Raw genomic sequence first — 20,111 nt, 5'->3', positions numbered from 1 at the left:
ACTAAATTGGTTTCAGACCAGCAAGCAGCACCGCCTCACTGATCACTCTTGGTCCAGAGACAGGTTTGTTGCAATCTCCACTTTTTAACAGACTCCCAAACAATGTATTTTAGCCAGCTGCTGCTTTCCCATTCCTACCCAGCTCAATCCAAAATCCTGCTAGGGTCAACGTGAGTGAGCAAAGGGAGTAAGGGAATTGGCTGCAGGAGACTGAAGCCTGGAGCGGGGTTGCTAAAATGAGCAAACCACAAACACCTGGTGTGGGGAGGGAACCTCAGGCAGGGAGCTGAAGTAGTTCTTGACTGGAACTGATGCTGGGAAGTCAGTAAGGGACTTAGTTCTGAGCAGGTTAGCTGAATCCCAGAGTGGTTCACCCCCTAAGACTGATAAGAGGACTGTGATGGAACTGTCTTGCTTGTCCAGGCTCTGAGGTAAGAGCCATGCCCTGGGACACACTTCTGGGCCTTTGAGTTTTACTTTTGAGTGTGAATAAGCTCTGATCCAATAAGAGTGGGGATGGGATGAGCAAGCGTGGAGTCTGTGTAAAAGCCCTGGAAGAGGGAGGATAAAGGGCAGGGCCTTGCTGAATTCTGGGAGGTGGGCTGGCACAAGCCCCACTGCATCTAAAGGCCCCTCTCCTAGCCTTGGGGGAGGAGCTACTGAACCTGGGGTTCAAATGAGCATGGGGGCAACTAAGGAAGAACAGGGTAAGGAGTGGGGGTCATCAGTTGAAAATTGGGGATCCAGAGGGATAAAGAGCAGGGCACTGCAGAGGCACTTTGGCCATGAGCAGGTGCTGGGAGTGGCCAAATCACTTACAGTTGGGAACAGAGGTCTCCATGTTAAGGGGCTATAGGGGCATCAGAGGGCATATGTGCTGGCTTCCTCTGGGCCCCAGGGGTTCTCAACCTCAGGCCATACCCCCACCTCATCCGTTCCATGAAACACCTGCCCTGCCTCTCTCCACCTAGTTTCACCCATTCCCCACTCTTCCCTCTCCCTCCGAGAGCCTCCTGCATGCTGTGAAACAGCTGATTGTGGGGGGCAGTAGGGGCTGGGAGGGAGAGAGGGGGAGGGGCTGATCAGCAGGTGGGTGAGAAGTGAGGAGTAGGGAGCTGGCTGCCAGTGGATGCTAAGCACCTACTAACTTTTTTCCATGGGTGCTCCAGCCCTGGAGCACTCATGGAGTCAGCACTTATGCCTTAGTGTCAGAGAGGGATTCTGCAGAGTGAGAGGTGAAGGGGGAAGGGCCAGGCTGTGCCTGGTGGATGAGCCTGAGGAAGCAGCAAGGAGAGAAGTGAGTCACTGTTTGTTTTTTAAACAAAACACAAAGTTGAATTAGTTGGGCTGTGTTGATTTCATTATGTTCTTTAATAAACTCAATTAAATATTAAATGGAACTTTGACTAAATAGTCAAATCAGTTTCTTTGCATTTAATGTTGATTACTTAGTTTGATTAGATGAAATCTGGATGCTAAAAATATAAACATACGGGTCTGATGCTGGCGCCACTGAAGTCAATGGAAGTTTTGCTATTGAACTCAGTGAGAATAGAAGGAGGCCAAGAGCTTAATGTGAAGTGTGCCATTAGTGAGGGGCTGTGAGTCTGCCTAGCTGCATTACCAACGAGAAGGATGAACGTTACATGAACACCCTGTAACTTACTACTATGTACTCCCCATTATCTGAATAGCATGGGAGTTGTGGAATTTATTTGGATGGTCGGGAGTTTGAATAATCGTGAAGGAAGGAGCCATGTGGCAGTGCGGTGGCCATCCCTGTGGCTAGGATCTCCTCCTCTCAGTCCTGGCTGGGGATCTCTGCTCTGTCACTCACTCCCGTGATGGCAGGTCTGCAGAGGGCTCCCTGCACTGCTGCAGGGTTGGTGACAACCAATCCCTACAGGTGCAAGGGGTGGGGGCTGCTCTGGCTCTGCTCTGGACTCTGTTCTGCCCTGCCCCCAGCAGGCCTGTATCCTTCCTTGTACCTGCAGGGATCTGCTGTCACTGGCCCACTGACAGCACAGGGAGCCCTCTGCTTCCCCATTGGCATGGCCCTGCTGGCTCACTCCCATGACGGTGGAACTGCGAAGGGCTCCCTGCACTGCTGCAGGTACCATTCATCATCAGACTGGCCTCCCTTGTTGCCAGGGTTGTCGTCTCCTCCTCCTCCTCCTCGCAGTCCTGGCTGAGTGTTATTGCTCTATTATCCAAACCTCCGCATTATCCAAATGCTGAAGAGGGTGCACCTCTCATCCTGGGGGACAAGGAAAGGACTCGGATAATGCAGAGGTTTAGATAATAGGGCTCTGGAGGAATGAGAGTATACTGTAAATGTTCCACTCGTGGGAAAATGTCACTCATTCCAATACATTACACAAAGCAGACAGAAATATGCAGCTCTAAAAGCCAGATACATCACAGGTATTGCGTATCTAATGTACCTTCAGGGCCAAGGGATAATCCTATTTAGCTAGTTAGTTCTCCCTCTGCAGTGATGCAGCACTCATTTAGGACACAGAGTAATATTTGAAACATCATGTACAGGTAGGGATGGGACCAAGCTGCAAACTTCATGTACTGACCTGTGGCTGCTTAACTACGGGTAGTAGAATCAAACCTGGGACTGTCAGTACCAAAAGTGCACATCCTTACTACTTGAGCTAAAGGTGAGTAAGTAGTGGGTCATTAGTAATTCAGACTAGCAACAAGAGGCTGGCATGATTACAAGTACTGAGTCCTAATGTATTACGTATTTCTTCTGTTAGTTAGTGTAGAGTGGTGTTCGCAGGTGTTCAAGTCTCATCTAATGTAGCATTTTGTACCAAACTGGGGCTGTGAGTACAGACAGGCACCCTGGTTCTCAACGGCAATCAAACACTGGAGCATCAGAACAGACACATTACTGCTGTACTGAAGCCCACAGGCTTGATTCCCACTTATGACCGTGGTATCTGTGTACAAGCAGCCACAGTTCATTATACTGGGAGCCAGAACTAGATCTGAAGTTGGACTTCCTCAAATTTGAGGAATTCTGAAGACCGGGTTCAGGTCTGTCTCATTTTAGAGAGCGGCCCAAGTTGGAGAGATCAGAACTCAGTCCAGATTTCCCCAAAGTGCAGAGGATTCAGATCCATGATACCACTCTGGACCCACCTCAGTTTAAAAGTGGCTAATTGAAACCTCCTGACTCCCAGTGATGTGCATTTACTCACATGAGTAGTCTCAATGACTTCACTGGCACTACTTATGTGAGTAACTGCTCGTCCGTGGGAGTGAGGGATTCCCAAACTGACCCCAAGACGTAGACACAAAACACGCTCTGAAGGAAACTAATCTCCAGTGAAGACAAACTCTAAGAGTAAATCATAGGGCTTTGCAGAGGTTAGCTAAATAAAGGGGAGAAAGATTCTAAAATTGCCACCAAAGTTTACTGCCCCCATTATCTACTTCACAACTGAGCAAATTCCTTTTTAAAAATTACTTGTTGAGGAATAATTTAAAAAATCTTGGGCCTGATTCTCCTCTCACTTGTGCCAGTTTTGCACTGGTGTAATTCCATTAACCTCCCTGGAATTACCCTTGATCTGAGTGGAGTTCCAGATCTTGGGCCTCCTCGCCAAGCCCCTAACTTTGGAAAATTGCCCCCTGAGAGAGAGAGATGGGGAGGCGTTTTCATCCAGTTTATCAGCTGGAGTGTTGCAATGATTTTAACTAACTGATGCTGTTAGGAAAACACATTCTTTCCTTTGTTTCTGTATGTAATTTGGTTGCAGGCGAGTTTATTATTCCAGATAGAGCTGTGCTCTATTTAGTAACAGACTGAGTACATAAGCTTTTTGTCATAAATAAACAGATCAGGGTTAAGGTCTCTTTTACCTGTAAAGGGTTAACAAGCTCAGTAACCTGATGAACACCTGACCAGAGGACCAATCAAGGGACAAGATCATTTCAAATCTCTGTGGAGGGAAGTTTTTTCTCTGTGTTTCTTTGTTTTGAGTTGAGTCTCTCTTTGGAGCTAAGGGAGTCCAGACATCTTAATCAAGTCCTCCCAGGTTTCTGCAGTATTTTTCATCTATTCATTCTAGTGAGTATTAGAAAGGCGTACTAGTATTATAAGTTTATTTCTACATTTGCAATTGTGTGTTGCTGGATAAATTCTTTATTTCTGTTTGCTGTTACTTTGATTATTCTGAGGAGGAGGGAGGGGGAAGTCTCTCCAAGTTTATATGTCAGACCCTGTAATATTTTTTCATCCTGGTATTATAGAGATAGTGTACTTTCTTTCTTTCTTTTAATAAAATCTTTTCTTTTTAGAACTTGATTGATTTCTTCCCTTGTTTGGATTTTCAGGGGAAGGGGAGGGGGAAAAGTGAATCCCTCTTTGTTTGATTCAAGGAGTTTGAATCAAGGTATCTCTCCCAAGGACAAGGGGAGGGGGAAGAAGGTGGGGGAAATGGATTATTTCCCTTTGTGCTGAGATTCAAGGTGTTTGGATCTGTGTTCCCCAGGGAAGTTTTGGGGGAACAGGGAGTGTGTCAGACACTTAAAACTTGACTGGTGGCAGCGAGAACCAGATCTAAACTAGGATTTTAGTTTAGAGGAGTCCATGCAGGTCCCCATCTTGTGAACGCTAAAGTTCAAAGTGGGGAATAAACCTATGACATTTTACATTTTATTTCTGATTTCTCAGGCCCAGCATCTACCAAGTGCCTGCAAAGCAGAGAAGGGATTCAGAGACTAGGGAATGTGCATTGTGATGAATATACTTAGAGGGTAATATAGACTACTGCCAAGCTAATCTCCAGCTATAGACCAGGGATGGCCAAACTGGCTTGCAAGCTACCTGTGGCTTTTTTACCATTAAAGTGTGGCTTGCGGAGGTCCTCCACTCCCCATCCATTCTCCATTCAGCAGACTTGGGGGGAGAGCTTGGGACCTCTGCCTTCCAGTGGGGTGGTGGGGATGGGGCTTCTGCACAGCAGGGATTGGGGGGTTCAGGGCTTCAGCCTTGCAGGGTGCACCTGCTGGGGCTCGAGGTTTCTGCAAGAGCAAGGCTGAAGCCCTGAGCCCTATCACGTGCCTCCCATGGGGCTGAAGCTCCAAGCCCCGGCAGGGGCATCCCTGCTCTGGAACTTCTGGAGATTGTCATATGCAGCTCGGTGGGTCAGTAAGTTTGTCCACCCCTGCTATAGACAGTGATTCAGCCCTCCCCCACCTCTGCTGGCTTCCTAGGTATCTCAGCCATACTCCTACTTTTCAAAGCATGCTGTGGACTGGCCCCACTCTACCCACTAACTTATCCACACATACCCAGTAGCACCTTGCATGCAACACCTCTCCCTCTAGCTGCCTATTTCAGGTATTTACATGGCTCTTGTCAATATAGTATCTGAGCAATTCAGTCTTTAAAGTATTTATCCTCACAACACCCCAGTGGGGCAGGAAAATGCTATTATCCCCACTTTACAGCGAGGGATGGGGACTGAGACAATAGGAAACCTAGTGACTTACCCAAGGTCACACAGAAAGCAGAGCAGGGAACAGAAAAGTTGGTCTCATGAGCCCAAGTATAGCACTGTGACCCAGACCCCTTGGCAAGGGGTGCCCAGTTCTTTGCAAACAGCTCTCGCTTTTGGACCTGATATAAACTCACTACACCAAACACATGTCTTATTCTGTAGGGATAAATGTCCTGTGACATGTAAGGGATCTACAGAAAGCTTGTCACTTGTCAAGACCCATAATCCTTGTGAGATGTATGTACGGGTAACATTTAAGAAATAATGAATTTATATTGAAAGCACGCTTTATGGACTTGAAGTAGAATTAGTCGATTAGAGGCAATGTGTCTCAAATGTGATGACCCTTTCAGGCAAGAGGGAATTGTTACCCCTACCTGGTCAGTCAGCAAGGTAATGCACAATTCTGTAGTCTACCCTGGCCACATCCCAGAACAGTCAATGGAAAATTGTCAGAGGCAAGGATGAACAATCAAAGCCACTTAAAGGTAGAAAAGCAACTCTACAAGGTGGGATTCATCCTGCCTGTGAATAGAAACAAAAGACTTTTCCATATAACTGAGTGTAGGAAAAGGCACTCTGGATCCAGTCACTGCAGAAAACCCCTGTTGGCGGGGAAAGAGGGGTGCTTGGATGGATGTTTGGATCCTGGTTCCTGAGAAACCAGCCAGCTCTGCAACAGACTGAACTTTGAGAGTAGGGGGAAATCTGTTAGCTAGGGAAGCTAACTATTGATAAGTGGAGACCCGGGTTTGTGTGTTATGACTTTTGTTTTCTACTCTGCTTGTTTCTACCGCTCCCCTCTTGTTTCTAATTAATCTTTATTCTTTCTTAAATCTCATTCTGTTGTATTAGAAGTTCTCACAAATGCTATGTTGTTTACGGGAGCAGTGGTTTAAAACTGGACCTTTCTGTGAGTAGTCAGTTTCAAGGGCGGATATCACAGGGGAACAATTCAAAGGGGCTTGGGGTGCACCGATTGTTAACCTGCAAGGCAAAGTAAGGGCTGACAAAGCCCCAAGGCCGCCCCTAGTGGGGTGCTGGGCCTGGGGCAGAAGTGACAAATCTGTCACTTCTAGGACCGACTGCGCTCGGCGCCGGCCAATCACACCAGCGGCCCACAGGGCCCAGAGCTGTCGCCCCGATTCGCTGTACCCAAGGGATGGCTGTGCAGAGCCCGGAGGAGAGTATTTGACTGACTGAAGGGCTGGTGGTGCCAAGGAGCTGACACCCAGCTACCACAAGCACAACTCCCTCTTGCTGGAAGGAGGAGGTAATAAAGCAACTCATGGTTCTGGGTACCCTGAGAACCATCCCACCTACCCCATCCAATGGACTGTGTCCATGTTGCCTGCTACTTTCAGGATGGCTCTTGTATCACACATGTCTCTAGCACTACTCTGCTCCTACCTTTGCATGCCTTCCAGCGTAATCCATGCTACCACAGTGTGGCACTTCATCCATTCCAACAGCGCCTCCATTTCTCTGTCTCAGCCTCCATCTATCTTGAAATCCACCCCAGTGAGTCACTTTCCATCTCAAACCCCCTTGTTCTTCCTCTTCTTCTTGTTAGTTTTTGAGTAACTCACCCTGTTAAGTGCTTGGCAATACTTTGTGTGAGAGAGATGTTGCAGAACTGAAGTTGTTTGGTCTTCTCTTTTCTGCTGGGAGCCCCAAACAATTAAGCGTGTTAAATCCATGTGCTAAGGATGGTTGTTAGGAATTGAGTGATGAAGCACCAGTTAAGAAACTCTGCTTACTGATTTCTCAGTACAATTACCTACAGGAGCTCAAGTGCATAAAAATCTGGACACTTCTTCAAATCAAATCCAGCCAGAATAGGCCGGTGACTGTATATCGTTTCTGTGCAATGCTCCCTGTGCATCACCAGGAAAATGGCATAACAGCAGGAGCCATTAGCTGGCTCCGAGGTAATAAATAAATGGACCCTGGCTGCAGTTAATATAGTGATAAAGGGGGAAATAGTGTGTAAGTTAACTACAGTCATTTATTTCCTTTGTTGTGCTCTTTGGGGTGTTCTGAAGGGCCAAAGGCTGAGTCAATGGAATCATTAACTCATCAATGCAGAGAAATGTGCAGTGGCTACTGTGGGGTCCCATGGCGGCCCATACAGAGGTTACTCAATTAGGGCAAACTGTAAAGGGTGGGGAAGACAATCCCCAAAGCTGGTGGATAGTCCAATACTTGGATTTACCCAGCCAGCACAAAATAGCTTCTACAATACCATACTGGTGACACAGAAACTAAAACACAGTTCCCTTATAGCAACCCAGCCTTGGGCTTCCACCCAGACAGTCTAGTCAAATATGATGAGGATTACTGAGAATCTTATTTATCATATATAAGAAAATTCTACCAGTTCCAAAGGATCAGACACATTCCTTCCCAGGTTAATGAATGTTTCAGACCTTACCCAAATACACTCTGCAACCAATTCTTATTAACTAAACTAAAATTTATTTAAAAAGAGAGAATATTGGTTAAAAGATCAGTATACATACAGACATGAGTACAGTTATGAGATGATGGTAAGCTTTAGAGTTGAAGAGAGTTCTTAGAATTAGTCCATAGATTCAGTCCAATGTTCATATCCAGGTTGATCCAGGTGGTACCGGAGAGCTCAGTCTTATGACTTAAGCTTCCCCTGCATAAAGTATCAAGCAGATCTGAGATTAAAAGGATCAGGACCAAAAGATTTTTTATATGGTTCCAGGCCTTCTCTTGACAGCTCAGAGTTCTTAGGCAAACAATAAGCAATCATTGAGACTCTGAAGTAGACCTGTTTCCTAAGCATCACTGGGAATTAGCTACACATTAACATAAGGCAATTGCCTGTTTTCTACCATTTGCGGGTGATTTGCTATATACTTCAAAGAGAGATTAATACAGTGATATCACTACATTTACAGTTCATTTAAATGTTAAGATCTCCTTTTGATCTCTGAAGTAACAGAATACAGCATAGACAGGAACTGTTTGATTACATATATATTGTTAAAGGTTGATGACAATGTAAACACACACAAACACAAACATCATCTACCAATATGTCCCTAATGGTTGAATTTGGGTCTGTGATGGAATAGACTAGGGCCAAAGGCCCCCTGCTGGAGGCCTCAGGGTTCTGCCACACCCATCCCAGGGAAGGAACAGTGGAGAGGCCCTCCAAGCAGGCTAGAGTGGCTACTTCCCCTGCAGCCAATCAGGGCCCAAGAGGGCCATATAAAAAGAGCTGCAGAGCAGTAGTCAGTTGCTGCTAGGAGCAGGAGAAGAAAGGACTGCAGGCCTGGCTGCCTGGAAGAGCAGCAGGGCCTGGGGGAGCATTGAGGGAGCTCCTGGCTGATTGCTAGGACTGAGTAGGGACTGAGCCTGGGGAGGGCTGTAGGAAGACACTGTCTCCAGGGAGGAAGCCCTGGCGATACAGCCTCATACCAGAACTGAACTACTTAAAGACCAAAGCCCAGGGAATGCTAGAGAAAGACAGGCCCTGGTGGACCATATACCCCGGAAGGAGTTTGTGCTGATTAACAGGCAAACAGTGTGACTCAGCTGGAGTGCTGTGTCACTGACAAACCCACTTGAGAACCACCGAAAGGGGTCACCAGAACTAAAGAATATAGACATGCCCAACCAGAAGGGGGCACTACGTGAGAGGTGGGTGCCAACCTGTTGACAAAGTCACTTATCGTGCAAGATGCTTAACCCTTTCTGGCCATATGTCACAGCTACTAAGGATGCAAATAAGGTTGCATGCCTATCACAACATTCATTGCACTAAATGCCCCAATAACAACTATGTGGGTGAAATGAGACAATCACTATGCTCTTGAATAAACTCACAGAAAAATGACACAAACACCATATTACCCGTGGGTGAACACTTTTCACAAAACAATCATTCCACAACTGGATTTATGGCTCATTACAACAATCTATAACCTATGAACCCTCTTTCATCCTATGATTGCAGAAGTGTTAGCTGCCTGCTTCATCTTAAATGGTCTCTTGAAATGTGTTAACTCCTTATGCTTAACAATCTGTTCCACCTTTGTATTTAGCTGTGACACTCTGAGGGTATGTCTACACTATAGCAGCTGCATACCAGTGCAGCAGAGCCACTGAGGTGCTTCTGGTGAAGATGCTCTGTTGACAGGAGAGCGGTCTCCTAACTCCTGCCTCCATGACAGGGCGAGAAGCTCTCCTGCTGATACAGTGCTGTCCACTCCGACGCTTGGGTCGGTATAACTTACGTCACTCGTGGGTGTGAGTTACTCACACACCCCTGAGCAACTTATGTGATACAGAAGTAATATGTACTGTAGTCAAAGCCTCAGTTCTGTTCCCAGATCTGAAGAAGAGTTTTGTGTAAGCTCAAAAGCTTTCTCTTTCACCAACAGAAGTTGGTCCAATAAAAGATATTACCTCGCCCGTGATCAGGCTTCAAGTAAACAACAAGGGATTTTTTTCTTTTTACTGTTCTATGTTTCATTCATTTAATAACAGATCATACAACAGTTACAACTATCGCTGGAAAATGGTCAAAAACCTTTTGGTAGTCAATCTTTTTCCTTGTAACTGTTCTTATTAGTTTTCTTTTACTGAAATAATGGTGCTTTGCATTTCCATGATGACTTCCATGGAAGACCTCAGAGAACTATAGACATTAATGGAATAAGCCACTTGACGTGGCTGAGGCAGGCAGAGTATTAGCCAATCTATCTGTAAAAAGGAAATAAGAGACACACAGACTACCAGGCCTAGGTACTTCTGTGGCCACTCTCACCACAGTAGCTGAGCCGCTCACAACCTTTTTAATGTATTTATCATCACAACATCCCTGTGAGGAAGGGAAATGCTATTATCCCTATTCATAGGTGCCGACTTGCCCTCTGCCCCATGGGTGCTTGACCACCATCCTCGCCCTGCCCCAATTCCACCCCTTTCCCCAAGTCCCCACCTCTTTACCTCCTCCTCCCCCGAGCGTGCTGTGTCCCCACTCTTTCCCCCTCCCTCCTGGAAAAACTTAAGTGCTGCCAAACAACTTTTTGGCGGTGGGCGGGAAAAGCTGGGAGTAGGAGGAGTGGGGATGCAGCACACTCAGGGAAGGAGGAGAGGGTGGCTGACGGTGGGTGCAGAACACCTAATTTTTCCCCCTGGGTGATTCAGCCCCGCAGCACCCACGGAGTCCGCACTATGTCCCCATTTTACAGATGGAGGACTGAGGCTCAGAGAGACTAAATGACTTGCCCAAATCACACAGAAGTCTGTAGCAGAGCAGGGAATTTAACTTGTCTCCCAAGTCCTAAGCTAGTGCCCAGTCACAAGACAATCCTTCCTCTTACCTTGCCATCTGTCCCACCCTTTGGAGATGAAGGGTAACCACACAGCAAGTTAGTGAAAGAGCTGAATTATAACCCAGAGATCTGTGTGTTGAATCTTATGCCCTAATCAGCAGGGAACACCACCTCTCATTGTAGCCATTACAGGCACATAAAGCAGCAGAACAAAAGACATTTGAGTCATAAGAAAAGATTAATAGATTTAAGGCTAAAGGGGACCACTATGATCATCTTGTCTCATCTCCTGCATAACACAGGCCATAATATTTCACTCAGTAATTCCTGCATCAGGCTTATAAGAAAAGGTCATCTAGCCCAACACATTGCCCCATCTTGTCTGATTTCTGTGAGTAGAGAACAGACACAGGAGATGACTTTGCTCTCAGGGGAGTCTACAGGAGATTTTCAGGATGAAGGAATTAAGAACTAGGGACAAGAGGGCTTTTCCCTTGTATTTTAGCCCATTGATGGAGCTCCTGTTCCCCTCCCCAGGAACCAGTGCCCTGGACACAAGTGGACAGGGGCTCCTTCCTAGCAGGATTTAGGGTAGCTCAGGAAACCCCCACAGACAGCAAAACTGATGAGAGGTGGATTGAGACACTTTTAAATTCTTTCCTTAGGGAAAAATGTCAAGTTCAAGAGGAAAAACTGGGAACTGAGAGATACCATTGGAGGAAATTCACTTCTCCATTGTCCCCTAGCAAGAAAAAACGTTTTCTGTCTTGGGTAATCCATATCACTTGGAGCAGCTCTGAACCACTAATGGGGCCTTGCAATAAGATGGTCTCTGGTTGACTCACTCCTCCATTTACAGATTTCTCTTCTAGGGCTTCCCTTAGAAGCTAGCTGGCTTTAAAAGCCTGCTTCCAAAGGTAAACAGCAGGCGCATGCTTGCTGGGCAGAGGGGAGGGGAGTCGGTAACTCAGCCATAGTGCCACAATTTTGTTTTTATTGTTTACTTTTTACAAATTGTCTGATGTGGAGGGAAAGCTGAAAATGTGGAGAGTAAAGGGGCAAATCCTTAATTTAGAGGGTGCCCCCCACACTCTCACAACTGCAAAGCATTATAGGACTGGGAGGGGTATAAAGCCTGGCTCCAGGAGGAGTCAAAGAGGTTGCTGCTCTCCTCTATAAGGAAGGGGGTGGTAGTTGAGGGTCTCTGAGGGGGGTGGGGGGAATCTCTTGCTTAAAAGCTTTTGTTTTTTAGACTTGTAATTGTAAACAAGTTATTTAGCCAGAGCTCAGGCTTCCAGGGTTTTCTTCTGCAAAGCTCTAACTCCACCCTTAGTCTTTTCAAAAACACATTTTGTTCCCTTCTTGAAGAAGTCCAGGTGTCCCCTGAGCCTATTTCTATATTTGAACTCAAAACCCTGGGTTTAGCAGGCTGCTGATTTCACAAAACAAATTGGGTCAATTTCTTGTTTCGATCCACTCCATCTATCTTTTACATCTTAGGCTGGCAACAGACAGTGCAGTATGACTGCTAGCCATCATCTCCTCCTGGGTGCTCGGCAGAAGATGGGAATGACTTGGCTGAGTCACTCCCATGTCTGCCCAGGCACCCCTGACCGACCTCATTGAGGTCGGCTAAAAGAGCACCCAGGAATACGACGACGATGGCTACCAATCATAATGCACCATCTGCTGCCAAAAGGCAATGAGCTGCTGCTGTGTAGCAATGCAGTCCCACATCTGCCAGCACCCAGGAGACATACGGTGAGCTGAGCGGGCTCCATGCTTGCTGTGGTATGGCGTCTGCTCAGGTAACCCAGGAAAAAAGGCATGAAACGATTTTCTGCCCTTGCTTTCATGGAGGGAGGATGGGAGGGAGAGGGGGGCCTGACGACATGTACCCAGAACCACCCACGACACTGTTTTTGCTCCATCAGGCAATGGGATCTCAACCCAGAATTCCAATGGGCAGCGGAGACTGTGGGAACTGTGGGATAGCTACCCACAATGCAATGCTCCGGAAGTCAACGCTAGCCTCGGTACTGTGAACGCAGTCTGCCAACTTAATGCACTTAGAGCATTTTGTGTGGGGAGATACACAATCGACTGTATAAAAACAATTTCTAAAAAAACAACTATAAATTCGACCTAATTTTGTAGTTTAGACATAACCTTAGAGTGGGGGGAATTTATTTTAGTGCAATAGTGGCTGTGTAAGGACTTCATAATAACTCCCACACACTGTCTAGACTATTCAGACTGGCTTCACTGAGAGAGGACTCTTGGTCATATAGTGGGGTATCTTTTATAAAAGCACCAGAGGATCATTAAGTCCCATCAGAAGGGAGCAGCTGGGCTATTGCTAACAGCAGTGTAGCTTAGGGTTGCCAGCTTTCTAACTGCACACAACTGAACACCCTAGCAGTGCCCCACCTCTTCCTTGAGGCCCTGTCCCCTGCTCACTACATTTCCCCCTCCCTCGGTGGCTCACTCTCCGCCACCCTCACTCACTTTCACTGGGCTGGAGCAGGGGGTTGGGGTGTGAGAGGGGGTCAGGTCTCTAACTGGGGGTGGGGCCAGAAAGGAGGGGTTTAGGTTGTGTGAGGGGGCTCTGGGCTGGTGCAGGGGGTTGGGGTGAGGGCTCCATCTGGGGGTGCAGGCTCTGAGGTGGGGCCAGAGATGAGAGGTTTGGGATGCAGGAGGGGGCTTTGGGTTTTGGGGGGCTCAGGGCAGGGGGTTGGGGCTTGGGGTTGGGGCACGGGCTTACCTCAGGTGGCTCCCAGTCAGTGGCACAATGGGGGAGCTAAGGCAGGCTTCCTGCCTGTCCCGACTCCGTGCTGCACCCCAGAAGCAGGCAGCAGGTCTAGGTCCTAGGGGGAGGCGCGGCAGGTGGCTCTGCATGCTGCTCTCGCCTGCAGTCATTGCCCCCAAAGCTCCCATTGGCCGGAACCTCAGTGCTCAGGGTGGGGGCAGCGCTCATAGACCCTTGTTGTCATCCTCCCCCTCCCCCGGCCTATGAGCTGGAGTGCAGGTAGGGACTAGCCTGGCTTAGCACTGCCAACTGGACTTTTAACGGCCCGGTCGGTGGTGCTGACTGGAGCCACCAGGGTCCTTTTTTGACCAGGTGTTCCAGTCGAAAACCGGACACCTGGTCACCCTAGTGAAGCCACACTGGTGCTGCAAAACAAATAGGAAATCTTGTCGTGTAGACTAATAGCACAGCCCTTCACCTCATACTGAACCTCATTGTCCACACTGGAGCTATGAATCTACATCCTGGTGTGGATCCAGCTTCTATTTCTCTGCTAAGATAGTAAAGCATCTTCTTAGAGACCTCCAGCTACATGTCTGTGATGGACTCTTTTCACGTTTTACAGAGTGATGGGGGTAAGGTATTGGGTGTGGGTGCAGAAAGAATCTCCTGCAGGAAGCTGACCTCTTTCCCCCTGGGTTTTTCCTTTTATTATTAGCTCTCACATGCTATTTTCTCTCCTTTTCTTTAAAATGATAAGGAATTAGAGTGTTGTGGAAGGATATTTACAATTTATACTGAATCCCAGCAGTTTGGATGGTTCTGTCCAAGATACAGAAAATCCCTTCTCCCTGGAGATGACAATCTAAGGGGCATGTCTTTACTGGCAATGTTAAAGCGCTGCCGCAGCTCTAAAAAACCCACCTCCACGAGGGGAATAGCTGCCAAAAATGTGTCATGGGCACCCAGCCAATGCAGCATTTCAGATTTGCATGTACCTTCTACTTTTCATGGTGCTGTGAGGTTTAGTTACAGATGATCCCAAGCAAGACTGGGGTGATCAGATGTCCCGCTTTTATAAGGATAGCCCCAATTTTGGGGTCTTTTTCTTATATAGGCTCCTATTACCCTCTTCCCCCCCCCCCCCGCCGTTGCTGTCTGGTCACCCTAAGCAAGACTGCCTTGAGTCAGGTAACTTTCCAAAACTCGGCAAAGAGTTGGAGCTGTCATTTTCATTCAGACTAATCTCTCCGTTTACTTAGTCAATATTCCCAAACCACTTTGAGATCCTTAGGTAAAAGCTGCTTTTAGCACAAAGTAGTATTATCATTTTCATCCTTGGCTGCTAATACCTGCTCAGATGCTAGTACAGAGTGTCTTCACAATTGAATATCAGTCCTCTTTCTGAATCACTTTGGAACATCTTTCAGAAATCAGTCCTTCAAAGCATGCAAACAATGGTATGTCTTTTTAATTCAGTGATGAATAGATTTGCCTCAATGAGTACTAATGTGCATGTTCTTAAAGCAAATTCTGAATATCTGAAACTGCTGCAATAGAAGGAAGTGATAGTATGCTAAACAGACAGAGAAAGGTCTGGAGGACATAGAAAAAGATTTGTGAGGATGAAAAGCTTTCTGAATAATGAGGGATTTTTAAAATTTGATTTTGTTGTGAAAGTTGGATCACACTTCAAAAAAAAATTGGTAGGAGCATGTTTCTGGTTCCTGGCCTGGTTTAGCTGTTATTAACCATGTCAAACTTTATCTGCTACCTGTGCTATCAGTTTGTCAAGCTGTGCAGAAATACAGAAAAGCTAGTAAGTGTCCTCCTCTTCCCCCTCCCGCCCTGCCCCTCCAAAAGCAGTAACAGAATGAAAAATGTGACTCTGGGGTTGTTACGTCATTGGCTGAGAAAATAACCAGGACCTCCTGTTAAGATCTGGCACTGTTCTGCAGTGTTCTGCTAGGTCAAAACTTTGCATTACAATGTCGCAAATTCACAACTTGTACCAATCCATTGGGACTCACTACCACAGGAGATCATAGGGTCAAATACAATGGCTGGATTTTTAAAGGGGCTGAATGATTTCTTGACCAGTAACAGCATTTATAGGTATCTCTACTTTGTCGAGTTATTTACAAGAAAATATCCACTGTGAAGTCTCTGGCAAGGTATACACATGTTTATTAACCCAGTATAGAGGCTCTCATGACTTATTTCTCAGTTATCTCTACCCACAGAACTGCTTAGCTTTGCCCCTTGTCTTTGGAATTCTTTACCACTCACACAGAGGAGAGGATGCTTAGTAATTGCTTTTAAATGGATGGTACCTCTACTTTCTGCAATTTTCTTTGAGATGAGCTCAGATATAATCCCTTTCAAAGAGTTCCAGTGCCTTGGGATGTTTCTGATATGGTACAGTGCTTTCTAAGTATCTGTTGTAATGCAAGTGTGCCCTAGAACTGACCCCCAAACTATTGAGTTTGACTGCTTTTTTTTGTTGTTGTTTTGTTTTGTTTCTCTTTATGGTTGTCAATTTCTCAGTCAAAACTGAAGCAGAAATGCTGTACAAGAGGCAGTTGTTCTAAGGCAATGTTATTTCCAAGCAGGTTGGAATCAGACAGGCAGCAGATATCTCTTGAGCGTATGTGACCTCAAGAGACTTTCAGCAGTAGATCAGAAATGGATGGGCAATGAAGGTCCAGGACTGGAATAGCAGTTAGAGCTCTAGATCAAGAATGAGATGTACTTGCAGAAGTAGGTGATGGGACACCAGACTAACAGCAGGGAGGCTGCAGGTCAAGACTGAAGCACATTTGGCCAAGGAGTGTGGGGTGCAGAGCCTGTAATAACGGGGGATGCTGCAAGTCAGGCATGTGGTGCATTGTCAGAGCTGTGTGGTCCGGCCAGAGTACCTGCTTTTTCTATTTCAATCTTGGTTTGGATGAAATTCCATAAATCTTGTCTTGTGGCTTCTAATACTTTTAAAAGTCACATTTTCTTGCTCTGCAACTGTGATGAGATCAATCTTTTTTCCCCTGTTGGCATATCTGTGATATCAATCCACACACACACACACGAGATAAGGTTGCCAACACTGCCTATGCAACCTCAGTTTGGCCTCCTGGTGTGTATGTAGTAACATGAAGTCCTTTGATTTACATGATCACATACTGTTTTTGCCACAGGGATCCACCATGTCAGATCTGTCTCCCTTTTGCCCCTCCTACTTAGTACTACCTACCTAGCCCCTGTGTCGTTCTCCAGTCAGTATCAGTCTTCCCTGATCCCAGCACCTCCTCATTGATCTCTGTGTTCCCCCTAGCCAACTGGCACCAAGTCCCCTTCCGTTTCCCCTCATCAGCTCCCAGTCCTACTCTTGCCCCCGCTTTGGTTCCCAGTCCAAGGCTCCCTGCCGAACTAATCCCAGACTCCCTTTCCCACAGACTCCCAGTCCCAGCCTCCTTACCAAGCCAGCCCCAATCTCCATGCCCAATTAGTCCAAGTCACAGTTTCTCTTCCACTCCAGTCCCAATCTACTCCTTTCCCTCCCCCTGGTCTAGCATGTGTCCCCTCTGCACTGAAATCAGATGGCTTCCTCCTCCATACTACCTGGATGCCAGCACAGGGGTCATGGAAAGCACAGGAAAGACAGACTGCCTTTTCTCAGGTGTAGTGCCCAACCCTTCCCTGGCCCAGAGCAGACCTTACAGAGAATGTCTGGCTTTGCTTCTGCAGCCCAGGGCTGGGGCATACTCAGTCGCTCTGTGGGGATGGGTGATTCACAGCTCCTAATGCCAGCCAGACTGTGTGAGGCTCTGGTGTGCTCTGTGTGGACAGCATCTTCCGAGATTTTACCTACGAACATCAAGGATGTTTCTACTGAAATTTTTCAGTTTTATAACTTGGCCAGATTTAGGTGGATTTTCACAGGGGTGGCAAACTGTCACAAAAGCCAACCCCTACCGATTTTTTTTTAAGTCCTTAAGCTTTTCAAAGAAAAAGTCACTAGAATTTTTTAATATGGACAAAATTATGCACATTTCTGAGTCTTTTTCTTGGAAATAACTGAATGATTTTCTGAGAGATTTTTCCAACATTTCAGCCTAAAGCAGGCACCTGACATGGAAAATTTCAGCCCAAATGGTTAAAGTTTGGCAAAGTTCTAAGCAACTGAAAACAAATTCTTCTAATGGCAAGTATTAGTATTGCCTATTATTCAGGTTGCCTATCAGCTCCATCTGTAATGTATTTGGCAGGGGCAAGAAGAATCTCCACACTATCTAGCTATTGGCATAATTTCAAATGTCCATGAGTGTCTATGAACTGAATGACATCTCCTAAGACTCATTATAAGATATGTCCTTGCTTCTTTGTGTCATCGGAGCCCTTGAGTGAATTACTCTTCACTACTTTTTGTGAGACCATCTGTTATCCTATGCTTGATAAACGTCCATATCAGGGAGGTACTTGCAGTTTATTAATGCCGGATGAATTGGATATGGGCCTCCCCTCTCCATACAGCTCACTTGATCTTTGCCTGTTTTGCCTTTTATTAAAATGTCAAACGAGGAAATATGGGGGCTGCCTATTCAAAGAGGAAGCCTGCAAGGCAATGTGATGTCACAAGGAACCTGTGGGAGAAATCAGTAGCCATGTTCTCATCCCCTTACTCACTCTGAGTTGTACCTTACTCCGTGAATATTCCTACTTTGAGTCATGTAGAGTAGCATTGACTTAATTATCAGCATCTGGCCCTCAATCTGACTACATCATAACCAAAGGAATGAGAGGTAGAAATTTCTAAGCTACTATTTTATATCTACTCTACCACCATCTTCCAGCCCAGATGAGCCAGTGAAGGCTGGCTCCATATAGTATACTGAATATTTCTGCTGGTGTAATGCTGAATTTCATCCTGCGCCTTCTGGTTATACCCGTCCTCAGACTAGTCTAAACCAGTGTTTCTCAATGACTGGTCCATGGACCAGTGCCGGTCCATGAGATCTCCCTGACACAGTTTAGGAAGGCAGCAAGCCAGTCCCTGGTATAAAAATGGTTAAGAAACACTGCCCTAAATGATCCCAGATTGTAAACTGGTGGATTGATTCAATGGGAAAAGATACTCACTGTCAGCAAGTTCTTTGCCTCAAGGGATCATCTTAATAAACCAGAAGAAATGGAAATTCACATAAGAATTGGGGGCGGGGGAAAAACAGAAAGCTCTTCAGCTTGGTTTCAACCCAGACCTATGACCTTTGGTGTGGAGCCTAACCTTACCAAAGGCTTTCATTCCCCAGACTCCGAAGCAGTCACTCGTAGAGCCCCGCGCCTGTATAAGAGGAGGCTCCTTGGCTCTGTCCATCCTTGGATTTTACATGCTTCAAATACTTTATAGGTGGTTGGCTACTAGATCTCAACAACAGCCACAAGGATTGTATGTTGTTAGAAAAGCATCACTGGCAGGGGATGCAGTTAAATCATCTGTTGCAAGATGTTTATTGGAAGACTCTTGTCTGAGCTGTAAAATCAAGCCCCTGACAACTTTCATGAGCCGGTCGGTGGTGGTTGGTTTTTTTACCCCCATGGTTGAGGGTGTGAATTCCAAAGTCTTTACAAAATTAAAATTCCACTTCCGGTAATTGCATTCTGCCTCCCTAAATCCTGCCCTGCAGGTTTAGTTGGATGTGGTAATCTTCATGTTTTGTCATTACCTGCTTTGAAGTGTTGCTGTGCTCTGTTAAAGGGTTGTGTATCACCCTGGAGGTGGCTGCATTTCAACAGTGGGTAAAGCAAATGATTTCTGTGTTTGTAAATCATGTTGGGATCGTTTGGGGGAAGGATTTTTTTTTTTGACAAGAAATGCTAAATCCAACTGATGGCTGAGCTATTGAAAATGTTCTTTCCAGTGATACAACAGATGAGTTATATGGATACCTAACCCACTTCTGAATCTTATGCAGGTATTCTCCTCAGTAATATCCTGTGACAGTGAGTTCCACCTGTTAATGTAGTGCATTTAAACTTCACCAAGCTCTGCCCTATTGTTCTAGAGTTAGGGGATGGCATAGATAATTCACATGACCCTTTTCCATACAGATCAATAGTTTATGTACCTCTCTCAGGTGGAGAAGTGGGCAGCCTCTTCCATTCTGTGCTCCAGGAATGGTGCATGAGGTGCTGATAGGGTGACCAGATGTCCCAATTTTATAGGGACAGTCCCGATATTTTGGGGCTTTTTCTTATAGGATCCTATTACCCCACCCACCCTCTGTCCTGATTTTTTTTTCACACTTGCTGTCTGGTCAGCCTGGTGCTGATCCTTCTCTCTTGAAATCTTTGGGTTGGATTCAGCAAACTTGAATGTGACTGCTTCATTTTCCCATCTGAACCACTCACTTAGGGCAGGTCTGTGCTACAAATTTACATCTGTGCTGGTGCAGCTGCAGCCATCTGGTGAAGATGTTCTAAGTTGATGGGAGAGAGCTCTGCTGTGGGCTTAATAACTCCACCTCCATGAGA

The 20,111-nt window shown here is 46.2% G+C and overlaps 1 long non-coding RNA gene across 2 annotated transcripts in view; it reads left to right on the top strand.

Moving 5' to 3' along the window:
* The first annotated feature begins 330 nt into the window (after positions 1 to 330).
* Positions 331 to 20,111, top strand: part of LOC123377266 — a 60,915-nt gene continuing 41,134 nt past the window's right edge. The window contains exons 1-2 of one of the 2 annotated variants that reach the window (XR_006582150.1): positions 382 to 431; positions 2,548 to 2,669. This is a non-coding gene — a long non-coding RNA (uncharacterized LOC123377266). Of the gene's footprint in view, positions 432 to 2,547; positions 2,670 to 20,111 lie in introns of both variants that reach the window. The other variant, XR_006582151.1, reaches the window with a different exon arrangement.

Source organism: Mauremys mutica, chromosome 9 (assembly GCF_020497125.1).
Source record: "Mauremys mutica isolate MM-2020 ecotype Southern chromosome 9, ASM2049712v1, whole genome shotgun sequence".
Taxonomy (NCBI): domain Eukaryota; kingdom Metazoa; phylum Chordata; order Testudines; family Geoemydidae; genus Mauremys; species Mauremys mutica.
The sequence above is the reverse complement of the archived record's forward strand: the minus strand, read 5'-3'. Positions and strand labels throughout refer to the sequence as shown.